We start from the raw sequence: 14758 nt of genomic DNA, 5'->3' as shown, positions 1-14758 counted from the left end.
CATTTCCCTCAACTAGAGACACTTAACTACTTTGACAGTTGAAAAAGATGAATTGGACACGAATATATAAAAACACATTTAGAGAAGTAACAAGCATCATTCTGAAAATTTACTTTGCATGTAAAATGTCCAGTACGATTGATTGTACACAACACAGATGGAAGAAAGGTCCTCACAGTGGATGGGACCTGATAGAGAGAGTAGGGGAGTCAGTTCTTTGATGCATGGGGAGGGTCTAATAAGTGACCTCAGGCAGGTGTCCAATATCAGGACCAGATATTTCTAATTACAACTTTATTTTCCTTAAGGTTTCTGCATATCCATAGAAGAAGTGGAATACAGGTTGAAAGCAACATGCTTCAGAACACATACAAACAGCCCACACACATAAAAACTAAAGAACCTTACAGAATGTTGTCTCTTTCTCAGCCTTTCTTGACATTGGGTTTAACCAACCATGGCACAAAATTCAAGTTTTTTTCCAGAAGATGTTCTCCAACTTGAAATATCTTGTGGAGAGAGTTGATGGCAGTGTCTGAAACACATTATTTCTTACAATGCATTTTTTCACTTCTTTGGAATAAAATATCTGTGTTATTAAAAAATTTGATAGAAAATTGATGTAACTTTATGTGACCAAATATAATGCAAATCTTTAACAAGAATGTCACTGAGTATAAGCCTGAATTCCCAATGACTGCACTGTATTCCAAAGTTATTTTTAAATAAATGAATAAATACACAGGAAACAAACTCAAAAAAATGAATTTAGTTGCTCTTAGTTTTAAAAAATGTTAGCAATAAGATACTGGTCTGTCGATCAAGAATAATGAAAAATTTAAAAATACATTTTTTCAAACTGCAGTTTGGATAATAGAGGTGGAAAAAGAGAGGAGACAGACAATGCTTTTGACATGCAGAAAAGAACATTTCAAGGATCGTGGGTGATCTCCCTGTGTTTCATATATCAAACAAGATATAAAAACAAATGTCCTTTTCGTTTTTACATCTTACTTGAGTTCCTGAAGCTACTTTCTCTTTGTAGTTTTTGCTTTGGTACACTCAGATTTTGGTGAAGCAGTTCTTATGGAGGAATTAAGAGTTGTTAATTTCAACCTTCTTCGTCCTGTAGCCCTGTCCTGTTTCTAAGACTGGCAACAAAAGATGCTGATTCCTTTTTTGTTCCAGGTAAATATTGTTTCTGGGATAGTCCCCATTTCCAAAGCCATAGCTAGGTATTTACCCTGTTCCTGATGGACCAGTTTCATGTATCAAAACCCAAATATTCAGTGAAAGTGAACCTTAAGTGTTAATCTGGTTTAACAAATGTCAGACTTCACAGAGCTGCTTTGGAAATAGGAACAATGTCTCATTCCTGTGAACTCACAATGGCTGAAACCTGAGTCCATGGCTCTTCTGTCAAAAGAGCTCCAGGCCATCACCTGACTGTTGCCTAATCTTTACCCTTCAAAGCAGTTTTGTCATAAATGAGTAACTGTAGCCCTGAAGAATAATCCAAAGTTTTTACCAACTTGTAAAGGACAAATTATGTACACCTATGGAAAGAAACAGAAGAAGTAATCTTCAACAACTCTTCTCCTAGTTTGAAAGTGACTGTGGGTAAAGATGAAAGTATGAGGCACTGACTCTTGGATGTCAGCTCTGCTGAATGGGCCATACGTGACGGCATTTGGTAGATTATTTCCCCAACTGCACCTGCAAAGATCATAAAAACAGGATATTGCTCAGTTTCTCTGTTCAGCCAGGCTGAGCTAGTTTTTGTTTTGGGTTGTAGCAGTGTGAGGGTGCTTATTGCCCTGCTGACAGTAATATGTTGCAGCATCTTCAACTTCCAGGCTACTGATGGTAAAAGTGAAATCTGTCCCAGATCCGCTGCCAGTGAACCTCGAGGGGACCCCTGAGATGGACTGGGAAGCATACTGGATGAAGAGCTTTGGGGCTTGATCTGGTTTCTGCTGGTACCAGTGTAAGTAGTTGCTAATGCCCTCACTGGCCTGGCAGGTGATGGTGACTTTCTCCCCTGGAGTCACAGAGACGAAGGCTGGAGACTGAGTCATCACAATATCACCTCTGGAGGCTGAAACCATACAGCAAACATTAGCACAATATAAGCATCTGCTTAATGAAACCATCACTAATCTAGTAGGACAAGATGAAAGAATATGCATTACTTAAAAAAAAAAAATCACATTTGAAAACAAGCCAAGTTCCATACGGTCCTTGGTTCCCAATTAAGACAATTAATGATTCAAAGAATTAGTTTCAGCTTTTTCTAAATATTCTCACCTGGAACCCAGAGGAGCAGAAGCCCCAGGAGTTGCAATGGGGACACCATCTCAGTGCTTTTGACTTCAGTTTTGCTGAAGACACATCTAGGAGAAAAACCCTCTTATAAAATACTGAGAAGCAGGACCACTTCAGATGTGGGAGGAAGGATACATGCAAATTATGGGAATGTCCTGTTGTTTTAAATACAGTCTTCACCTTTGTCTGGAGAACGCCCTCCCCGCCCCTTCCGTGAATGTGAGAGGCGCCCTCTGCTGGCACCTGCAGATGAGCGCAGCTGAGGCTCCAGCAGGGCTTGACCAGACCCAGGGCCCAGCCGCAGAGTGAAGGCAGAGTCCATCACAGTCTCTGGGAGGCTCTGCAGTCATCTGGGGTGAACAGCAGCTCACATCCTCAGTCTCGGCCCAGGGCTATCTTAACTTTCCTGACAACACATTCACAATGAGGCTGAAGAAACTTTGATCCTGTGGACGCTTCACAAAGCATCACCCCATACAACACAATTTTGATGTCATCATGGTAACTCGATAGGATCAGCAGAAAATAATAAGGACTCTGGATGTTCAGTGAATGCACATGAAGACCAGAGTGTGGGATTCAACCCTACAAAATTTAAGGGCCTGTCACATTGGAGAAGGTATCAGGGATTTAGTGAAGGTAGGTGGGTAGCATTGGCTCATTCCCTTCAAGGTAAGGATAAATAACTGTACTTTGCAGCTCCAACCACTGAGAATGCAGCACAGTGTTGGCAAGGCCTGCTTAGAGTGTTGATGCAACAAATCCCAAACTTGGGTCTACTCCATCTCCCCACTTATAAACTAACTTGGAAGGCTGTCTTTTTGGAGTGGGCTCAGAAAAAGAGAACGTTTTGCAGAAGGTTTTGGGCTTTGATACAAGTGGCTCTGTCATGTGATCCAGAACATTGTTTGGTGCTAGATGCATCTGCATTAGATGGGAACACTTCGTGAACTGTCTTGCAAACTCCAATAAAACTCACGACACAAATCCCTGGGATTTTAGAAAAGACCAAACAGTGACCAGATAACAAATAAAAAATTTCTTGTTCAAAATGCAGAATATCACTGTGTAACGGTAGGTAACCCATGAGGCATTTAAAAAGTATGTGACTGAGCTGCACTGCATAAGTGGAGGAGGCCAGTCTCACCAATTTTTAGGGTCAGGTGGGGCTCAGCACCATTCAATATTAGGATGAACATTAGGTACTTTTGGGGTTTGGTTCAGGTAGATTCAGAGGCCATGCTTCATTTACATGGATATGTGTTCCAGTTCCTCCTATCATTTTTCTCTCTGACTCTAACACCTTTTCATCAGCTCACTCCAGTGACCTCATGAGTTTTCTCGATCAGCTAATAGCAAATGGGGAAACAAAAAATGCAAACAAATAAAAGAAGAAAACCAAAACAGCAATAAGAAAATCTAGGCTTTTTGAATAGGTCAGCATCATATATTTGTGCAAGTAAAAGTGGGCTGCTCCCACACTATGGCCACAATCATGGGTGACTGCGAGATATTATCTTGAGTTAGCAGATATTTGAGGACAGCATGTAGTCATCAACTTAGTGTGGAGAGAGAAATGCACCGAGTCAGGTATATGCATGAATTAGTGATAGCTGGTTGGTCACAGTCTTTGATAAAGAAAGTTGGAAGATCACAGACAGGAAGCTCCAGAGGAGAGGTATGTGGATGCACTCATATGAATAAGAAATTACATGTGCAGAATTTTATTTATTTCTGCAAAAAGCAGAGCACATCTTCCACAGATAAGATGCCAAACAACCAACCATACTGGAAGGCTTATCCACTTGTAAGCAGATTAACTGAACTCAGTCTTTTCTCTTAACTTCCACAATATTTGCATAATAGAGTCTGTAATGAAGTAGCCATGATGGCCTGGACAGGGCTATGAATGTGTAAAATGACATGAGCCATGCCTCACAACCACCATCCCCACCTGTGTTGATACCACTGTTGCCCCTTCTGGGTATCCAACTTCACAGCAGCAGAGACAAATATCTTCAACCAGTGGGTGGTAATTTGGGATATCAGATGACTGTCCCCTGGAGATGACTGTGATGCATCCTTACTAGGATCCTTCTGTATTCTAGATATATGTTTACCTTTCCTGCCCAAAGATAATTGGCTATCTCAGTGCTCTGAGAGTGTTTTTTTGTATTAATATGGGAATATTTCAGAACCATGTTCCTACATTGTGGGGAAAGAAACAAAATAATAGCCACGTGATTATAGCATCCATTGGTTCTAACAAATAAATCACCCAAAGAAATCCACAAGGGTATAATATTCTGCAGATTTTAGATGCTGTCCCTCAAGGTGTGCTGAATCTTTAAGCCAAAGGCAGTAGTAGAATGAGGTAATGGTTCTGGAAGCCAAGGGCCAGGAGTACAAGCAGATTCTTTAGTCATCCTACACAGGAACCCAGCTGGTGGACACGTGTGTCCAGTAATGCAACTTTAGACCCTGTTGACCACAGATGTCTACTCCTGGATATCCAGGAGTAGATGCTTCTACTTGGGAATACTATAGAAAATCCTAAAGCTAAATCTCAAGCTGTGGTAATGCAAGTTTCCTTATGCCAGTAGACAAGAAGGCAACCAAACGTACTTATTTCAGCAAATAATAAATCATGAAAAGATAGTTTTCTGCTACCTTTTTGGTTAGAGGAGGAATATATCTGGGAATATGTCTGGATTGAAGAACACATACCATAATTAGATGATAATTAATCCTCAACTTAATGTAAAGTAAAATTACAAATAATTAAAAGAAGGTAGGAAAAGGAAAATATTTCTAAGTGGCTCCATTGCTCCAGCTCTTTCAGGAGAAGTGCTGCTATAACAAGAACCTCCAAGGCTCAGAAAATTCATGGAAATTTTTAGTTTTGTGTCTTATGATCTACTTCCCTCAACAACATGTATCGTGTGTGTTCATTTTGTATTTCATACCTGAAAGCTGTGAATCACTCTTTCCAAGGTAATTCTAGCCACATACTAGAATCAAATTGAAATATTTTAAAAGTATTGCTGCCTGCTCTTATCCCAGCCTAGTTGGCTAAAAATACTTGACTGGAGTTCAGTTAGCCACTTGTTTAAAAATCTTCCCAGAATATTTATAGATGCAAGTAGGATAGAAAACCTCTTATCTAATTGGCTCTTTGCCTCTGTAGTCCAGCAGCCACAGCATTTTAATTAACTGGGAACTTGTTAGAGCATTCAAAATATTAGGTCCGGTACTATAACACAACACCTAAAAGGTCCATATATCAATGAAATTGCACTCTTTATACCAAAAATTAAGAAAATCTCAACTTGAATGGGAAAGTCAGTAGCTATTTAACCCCTACATGACAGATATGTTAAAATTATCTTAAAAGTATTTTAAAGCAACCCTCATAAAAATTCATCAATGAACAATTGCAAACACACTTGAGACAAATAATAGCATCAAGAATGAAATACAAAATAAAATAAAATTTAAAAATGGAAATTTTAGAATTGAAAGATAAAATCACTGTGTGAGCAGCTCAGTGTATGGCCTAATAGCAGAAATGAGTAGACATAGGAAACTGGAATAACAGTAATTATCAAATCTAAACAACAGTGAGAAAATAGACCAAAAGGAAAATGGATGTAGACACAAGATAAACAGAAAGAAATCTATGGTAAGGCATATCCTAGTCAAACTTCTAAAAAGTAAACACAGAGAAAACCTTTACAGGCAGAATTTTTTTTAAAATTACTCATAACCTTTAGGGGAAAAATGGTTTGAATGACAGATAATTCCTTCTCAGAAACCATGAAGGTTAGAAGGAAATAACACCATTTCAAGTACTGAAAGAAAAGACCTGCCAACATAGAATTATATTTCCATGAGAACTGCTCCAAGATGGCTGACTAGTCACAGCCAGGAGGAAGAGCTCACACCAAGGGATCAGGACATTAGAGAGACTGGTGCATTTCTAGCAGATCTTCAGAGGGAAGGCACTGAGAACAGATGAAGGGAAGACAAAGATGCTGGGCTGAAGGGGGAGGAAGCTGGGAACACTGTGTGGGGCTACCATGTACCAGGACACATTCCTAGCTCCCAGTGACTCCTGTGATAGGGATGAGTTGAACTAACAAGGAGTCTGGAATCGCTTGAACACCACAGACTTTGATTTGTCAGGGAGAGCTACTTAGAGAAGTGATAGGGACAGAACTCCAGCCAGCACAGGGCCCAGAGGGTTTGGTGCAGAACGTCTGTAGTGGAGTATGGCCAGGGACACTCATTCCCCTAGGCTCAACTTGCTCCCATAGGAGACTTTAGCCCTAGGGGAACTGTATGACATAAACTCTGCCAGGTGATCTTGTCCATGTAACATGGCCAATCTGATTTGAGTGTCCCTTGGGCTGCTACTGTCTCCTGGGGCCACAGCCTCATCATTCCTGGTTGCATTGCAGCCCCTAGGTACATCCTGGGGGCCCACATCATAGCTCCTGCACTGGCAGATTGCGTCTGACAAGGAAAATGCTTCAGCAGAGTGGCTCCCATGGACATGCACCAGGCCACCAGTGTTCTTCCAACATTGCAGCAAATCAGAGTTGAACTGAAGGAGATAAGACACACAAAAAAATTCAGGAGTTCAAGACCAGCCTGGCCAACATGGTGAAACACTGTCTGTACTAAAAACACAAAAATTAGCTGGGCATGGTGGCATGTGCCTGTAATCTCAGCCACATGAGAGCCTGGGGCTGGAGAATTGCATGAACCCGGGAGGTGGGGCTTGCAGTTAGCGGAGATCACATCACTGCACTCCAGTCTGGGCAACAGAGTAACACTTTGCCTCAAAAAAAAAAAAAAGTGTATATATATATATATAGACATATATATATATATATATATAGAGAGAGAGAGAGAGAGAGAGAGAGACATAATAGGAGGAGGGACTCCTCCCTAACTCATTCTATGAGGCCAGTATCTTACAAAACCTGGCAGAGATACAACAACAACGACAACAAAAACTTCAGGCCAATATGGTTGACGAACATTGATACAAAAATACTCAGCAAAATACTAGCAAATCAAATCCAGCAACATATCAAAAAGCTAATCCACCATGATCAAGTAGACTTTATCCCCAGGATATAAGTTTGGTTCAACATATGCAAATCAATAAATATAATTCATCACATAAACAGAACTAAACACAGAAATGGCTTGATTATCTCGATAGATGCAGAAAAGACATTTGATAAAATTTAACATCCCTTTATGTTAAAAACTCTCAACAAACTGGGTATTGAAGGAACATATCTCAAAATAATAAGAGACATCTAGGACGAAGCCACAGCCAGCATCATACTGAGTGGGCAAAAGTTAGAAGCATTTCCCTTTAAAACTGTAACAAGACAATGATGCCCTCTCTCCACCAATCCTATCAACATAGTGTTAGAAGTACTGACCAGAACAATCGGGCAAAAGAAGGAAATAAAAGGCACCCAAATAGGAAGACAGGAAGTCAAACTATCCTTGCTGCATACAAAATGATTTCTTTTCTCTTTTTGAGACAGAATCTTGCTCTGTCACCGAGGCTGCAGTGTAGCAGTATAATCTCTGCTCACTGCAACCTCCATCTCCTGGAGTCAAATGATCCTCCCTCCTCAGCCTCCTGAGTAGCAGGAATTACAGGTGTATACCACCATGCTCAGTTAATTTTTGAATTTTTACTAGAGACGGGGTTTCACCATGTTGACCAGACTGGTCTCAAACTCCTGATCTCAAGTGATCCACCCACCTTGGCCTCCCAAAGTGCTGGGATTACACACACTAGCCACTGCACCTGGACTCACATGATTATATCTCTAGAAAACCCCATAGTCTCAGAAAACCCCAGAAGCTACTTAAGCTGACAAACAACCTCAGCCAAGTTCCAGGATACAAAATCAATGTACAAAAAGTACTAATATTTCTTTCTTTTTTTTTTTTTTTTTTTTTTTTTTTTTGAGATGGAGTCTCGCTCTGTCGCCCAGGCTGGAGTGCAGTGGCCGGATCTCAGCTCACTGCAAGCTCCGCCTCCCGGGTTTACGCCATTCTCCTGCCTCAGCCTCCCGAGTAGCTGAGACTATAGGCGCTCGCCACCACGCCCGGCTAGTTTTTTGTATTTTTTAGTAGAGACGGGGTTTCACCGGGTTAGCCAGGATGGTCTCGATCTCCTGACCTCATGATCCGCCCGTCTCGGCCTCCCAAAGTGCTGGGATTACAGGCTTGAGCCACCGCGCCCGGCCTATTTCTATGCTCCAAGAAGAGCCAAGCTGAGAGTCAAATCAGTAATGCAATAACATTCAAAATTGCCACAAAGAGAAATAAAATACCTAGGAATGCAGCTAGCCTGAGAGGTGAAAGATCTCTATAAAGAGAACTATAAAACACTGCTCAAAGAAATCAGAAATGACACAATTAAATGGAAAAACATTCCATGCTCATGGATAGGAAGAATCAATTTCATTATAATGACCATATTGCCCAAAGCAATTTATATATTCAATGCTATTATCATTAAAGTACCATTGTGATTATTCTACAAACTAGAAAAAAAGTGTTTTAAAATTTGTATGGAACCAAAAAAGAGCCCAAATAGCCAAGCCATTCTAAACAAAAAGAACAAAGCTGGAGGCATTACACTACCTGACTTCAGACTATACTACAAGGCTACAGTAATCAAAACAGCATGGTACTGGTACAAAAAGAGATACATAGATCAATGGAACAGAATAGAGAACCTGCAAATAAGACTGCGTACCTACAACTATCGGATCTTTTTGACAAATTTAACAAAAGCAAGCAATGGGGAAAGGATTCTGTATTCAAGAAATTGTGCTGGGATAACTGGGTAGCTATATGTAGAAGGTTGAAACTGGACCCCTTCCTTAAACCATATACAAAAATTAACTAAAGATGGATTACAGACTTAAACGTAAAACTCAAAAACTCTAATAATCCTGGAAGACAACTTAGGCAATACCATTCAAGACATAGACATGAGCAAAGATTTCATTACAAAGACACCAAAAGCAATTGCAACAAAAGCAAAAATTGACAAATGGGATTTAATTATACTAAAGAACTTCTGCACAGCCAAATATACTATCAGCAGAATAAACAGACAACCTACAGAATGGGAGAAAACATTCGCCAACTCTGCATCTGACAACAGTTTAATATCCAGCATCTATAAATAACTTAAGCAAATGTAAAAGAAAAAAATAGCCCCATTAAAAAGTGGGCAGAGGACATGAACAGATACTTTTCAAAAGGCATACATGTGGCCAACAGTCATGTGGAAAAAAGTCCAATATCACTGATTATTAGATAAATGCAAATCAAAACCACAATGAGATATCATCTCACACCAGTCAGAACTGGTATTACTAAAAAGTCAATAAATAAATGTTGGAGAGGATGTGGAGAAAAACGAATACTTACATACTCTTGGTGGAAATATAAATTAGTTCAACCATTGTGGAAGACAGTGTGGCAATTCCTCAAAGAGCTAAAGACAGAATTACCATTAGACTCAGCAATCTCATTAGTGTGTAAGTATGTGAAGGAATATAAATTGTTCTATTATCAAGACATATGGGCATGAATGTTCATTTCAGCACTATTTGCAGTAGCAGACATGGAGTCAACCTAAATGTTCATCAGTGATAGACTGGATAAAGTAATGCGATTATATACAGGTCAGTTTTACCTTTAATTTGTTATTCATTATTGTGAGCATTAACATACTTCTTTATGAACTTGCCACTGTTTCAATATAATATTGTAATCTTTATTTCAGAGTTTATTACAAACATTTATGGTTAAGTATTTGATACATTTTATAGAGTTAACTTCCTTGTTGCTTATAGAAATTTGATTTTATAATGTTATTAAACCAATTTAAATATATTTAAATTAATTCAAATATAGAAATAAAAAATTGAAGAATTGATATGTCTAACAAAAAACCAATGCACAAATTACCTTAAAAGATTAATTAAATGTGAGGTACTAATTTAATAATATTTTCATGTTTTAAAATGTGTCAAGTATATTTTTTGAGTCCTAGATATGTAGAAGGTTTGGTGCAATGTACTGTAATATTTGTTAAGACACACTATTCTTATCAGGTGAATTCATATTTGAACTGTAAGTTAATTTCTTGACTGCAAGAAAAGAGGCACCTAGGAACATATTTGAAAATGCATAATTTTAAAGCATCTATAATTCTTTATTAATTAATAATTATTTTGTAAGTTTACATATTAGACAAAAAAATGCTACTGAGAAGATATCACTGGTTTTTGTTCTACAACAGAATTAGTTATATCTAGAATGTGTTGCGACTCTCCTTTCCTAGGCACATGGGAGAAATCAACAATTCATTGTCTTTTTTTAACTGAAACAAGAAGGAGCACCAAAATCTGTCTTGACCACAGCTCTAGAAGGTATTTTATTAAATACTGCGTCATCCTTACCCGATTAAGTAAATGCTTGCTAAATTGCATTCTTTTTGTGCTTTGAATCTTCAATGAATACATTCTGGGAAAATAATACACTGATTGGAATGCTTGACTATTCAAAATTTCAGGTATATACTCCATTATTTTAATGATCTCTCCCTTATGATCCAGGCAGCACAGGATCAGTCTTCTCTAGAACTCACTGTTGTATTTTTATGCCAAGAGCATCAGCAGACAGCCAGCAAATGGGCTTGCAGTCTGCAAAAATAGTTACATAGAGATGATGATTTCTCCTAGAGAATAAGGTGTTAATGGGAAAATATTTATTTTTTTTTTTTCTTGGTGAACCAATAATAAACAGAGAACTTATTTTCGAAAATAAATTCAGAAAATCAAGTATCTAAATCTGGTAGGGATGCCCATAGAATTTTTGTAAGGAACATATATAATTTTATTTCTAAAAGTTCATTTAATGCTATTAGCTAGTATAGGATTCAAAGGACATTTAAAAATCAGGTGAATGTAGTAAAGGCAAATACATATTTTTGAATGAATAAATACATTTAGAAAAATCAATAAATATAAAAACCATGTGTAAAAACCGATCATACCAGCAACAAATTGGAGATGGAATTGTAAAATATGCTTTTTAAAAAGCATCATAAAACATTAAATTCTTATTAATAGACATAATAAAAGATGTGAAATCTTTTTTTTTTTTTTTTTTTTTTTTTTTGACGGAGTCTCACTCTGTCTCCAAGGTTGGAGTACAGTGGTGTGATCTCGGCTCACTGACACCTCCGCCTCCCGGATTCCAGCGATTCCCCTGCCTCAGTCTCCCTCCTGGGCTGGGATTACAGGCGGGCGCCACCACGCCTGGTTAATTTTTGTATTTTTTAGTAGAGATGGGGTTTCACCATGTTGGCCAGGCTGGTCTTGAACTGCTGACCTCGTGATGCGCCCGCCTCCGCCTCCCAAAGTGCTGGGATTACAGACTTGAGCCACCGCGCCCGGCTTTTTTTTTGTTTGTTTGTTTAAGACAGTCTCACTCTATCACTCAGGCTGGAGTGCAATGGCGCAATCTCGGCTCACTGCCTCCCGGGTTCAAGCTCTTATCGTGCCTCAGCCTCCTGGGTAGCTGGGATTACAGGTGTGCATCACCACGGCAGGCTAATGTTTGTATTTTTAGTAGAGGCAGGATTTCACCATGTTGGCCAGGCTGGTCTTAAACTCCTGGCCTCATGTCAGTCTCCTGCCTCATCCACCCAAAGTGTTGGGATTATTGGTGTGAGCCACTGGGGCGGGCCTAAGATGTGAAGTCTTGACACTGTACAAAACATTATTAAAATGTTAAAGAAGACCTCTAGATTATGGTTTTGGTTTACTATCCAAACAATCATACCATCTACAAATAATAACTATTCATTTTCTTTATTTCCAGTACTCATGCATTTTATTTCTTTTTCTTGCCCTTTGTACTAGTAAGACATCCAGTACAGTATTATCTAGGAATGACGATACTTTACATCTTTTAAAAATATCTAATTCCAAAATAAGAAAAACAATTTTTCAGTATTTAATGTGATTGTGTGTGTGTGTGTGTGTATGTGTGTGTACGTGTGTCTGCTGTCTGTCTGCCTGTCTGCCTGTGTATTCTCTGAGAGGTAAGGAAGGTTTTTTCCATTTCAAATTTTCTAGGACATTTTTGCATAAACAGGGTCTAAATTTTGTCCAGTGCTTCTTTCTATACCAATTGAGGTGACCATATACTTTTTTTCTTCTTTAACGATGTCAAATGTGGTAATGATACTAATCAAATCTTTTAAATCCTTATTATGTTATTTTGTGCTTTTCTATCATCTCTTGAGCATAAAGTCTCCCACCATAACATGGAGTTGACTTTTTCTTACTTTATTTAATCAATTTTCAATTTATATATTTTAAAGTTATATTTTGGGTCTATGTAGATTTAGCATTTTAATGATTTCCTAATAGATTTACCCATTTATCATTATGAAAAGTCCCTTTTTCTCCCTTGCCTTAAAGTATAAGTCAGATTTCGTTAATTCGGTTTTTGCATGATTTGTACTTTCCATTTTTTAATTTTTCAAGCCATTTTATGATCTCATTGCAGTATTTTATAAGCAGCATAAACCTTTCATTTTAATCTTGTTTGATAAAAAATTTTATTTAGATAAATTTGTCTGTTTATGATGTCTAAATTACTGGTAGTTAAAGTTAAATCTACCATCCTTTTTTTTTTTTCAGATTTCCTGCTTTCTTGTTTTCCTTTGGATTAGACATTTTATTATCTTTTTCCTTACATTAACTTGTTAAATATACAATCATTTATTACATAGCAGCTATCCTCAACTTATTACTTCCTAGTACCAAATATTAATTTACCACTTCCTGAAATAGAGTTAGATTTTTAAATTCCATTTGCACTACTTTTTATGTTATTTTTCATGCCATTCAGTTATATATGCACTGCAAAATTCACAAACCATGACATATATCATTGTGCACAAATATTAATTTGTATGTATTCATATATATCCTTTCCTATGTCCATCTCTTATATATCTTTATGTTTCTATTTAGTCTTACATTCTTTCTGTTGCAGAATTGTCTTTAACATTTTTTTATAGAGTACTACTGATATGTAACTGCCTAATATTTTGTTGTTTTACAAACAGTATTTATTTGCATATTCATTTTGCCTCATTTTATTTCTTTCCTTTTCAAAGGCCCCCAAAGATGTCAAATTACTTACTGATATTTATTTTCCATTGGAAGGATTGAGTTCCTTTTGGGTTCTTTTTCTTACATGTAAATGTTGTCATACAATTTCATACTCAGCAAAGATAGTAATACATAGATATATTAAATGCACTTGCCACTGGATATATTTTCTTGGAATAGGCAGCCATCTTCCACATAGCTTATGTCCTTTATCAAAAGCAGGATCATTTTGATTTGTTAATTCAAACTATCTACTTCTACTGTAACATGATGAAATAATACATATAGCCTTTTATGGACCAAATAATATTAAAGTACTATTGTAAATGTAGTATATTTAAAGCATATATGTGTGTAATTTCTGCATACATTACTGGAATATTAAATTCAGTATTTCATGTTTGGTATTCAGTATCAATTACTGTAAACACTGATCAGATCATTATCATTTCTGCAGTTGTCTTTTCCTTCATTTCCCTGTGCCATATTCATTTATTGATCTAGATGTGAATGTTTTGCAATATAATATTCAAAGTGACATTCCCACTTTGTAATTTAATTGAACTATTTACTTTCAATAGTGAAGTAGTAAGGAATAGGCCTTAGAAGATGGACACAAGAATTGCAATAAAGGCAGGAGAGCAAAACTAAATTTAAAAAATCATATTTATTATAACATCAGAGAGTTGTGGAAAAAATAAAGAACAGATAGCCTAAAATTCCACAGAGGAAAGATGCCTTTGTATGTTGCCTTGTGTCATCCTGTCACTTTGTGCCTCAGTGAAATTTGCCAAATATGAGTGTGATTGGAGATTCTGGTTTGGCCCAGGCAGAAGATCTCTACAAGAGTGGGGAATTCATCTCACCTTTGGCAGTGGCATGTACCTGCCTTACAGACTATGGATTATATGTCATGAGTGGAGCCCTTAACACGAGGCTGAATTTCTCCTTGGGACATTTGCTGAAGCCTGGGTTGAGAATGGTAGCTGGGTGGGTCAGCTAGAGAGACACAGTGAAACCTCTTGCATTCTCATGAGTTTTCCCCTACCACGATGCCCTGATTTTCCTTTATGTGTGTCTGACCTATGGGCCTTGGGCTCCCACCGCTACACCTCCTCCTGATCTTCCCAGCCCCTGCACTGCTCTGGTCAGCATCATCTTTATTTTAACTATAAACTTTCTTG

The sequence above is a fragment of the Macaca mulatta genome, chromosome 13 (genome assembly GCF_049350105.2).
Source record: "Macaca mulatta isolate MMU2019108-1 chromosome 13, T2T-MMU8v2.0, whole genome shotgun sequence".
NCBI classification, from domain to species: Eukaryota; Metazoa; Chordata; class Mammalia; order Primates; family Cercopithecidae; genus Macaca; species Macaca mulatta.
The sequence above is the reverse complement of the archived record's forward strand: the minus strand, read 5'-3'. Positions refer to the sequence as shown.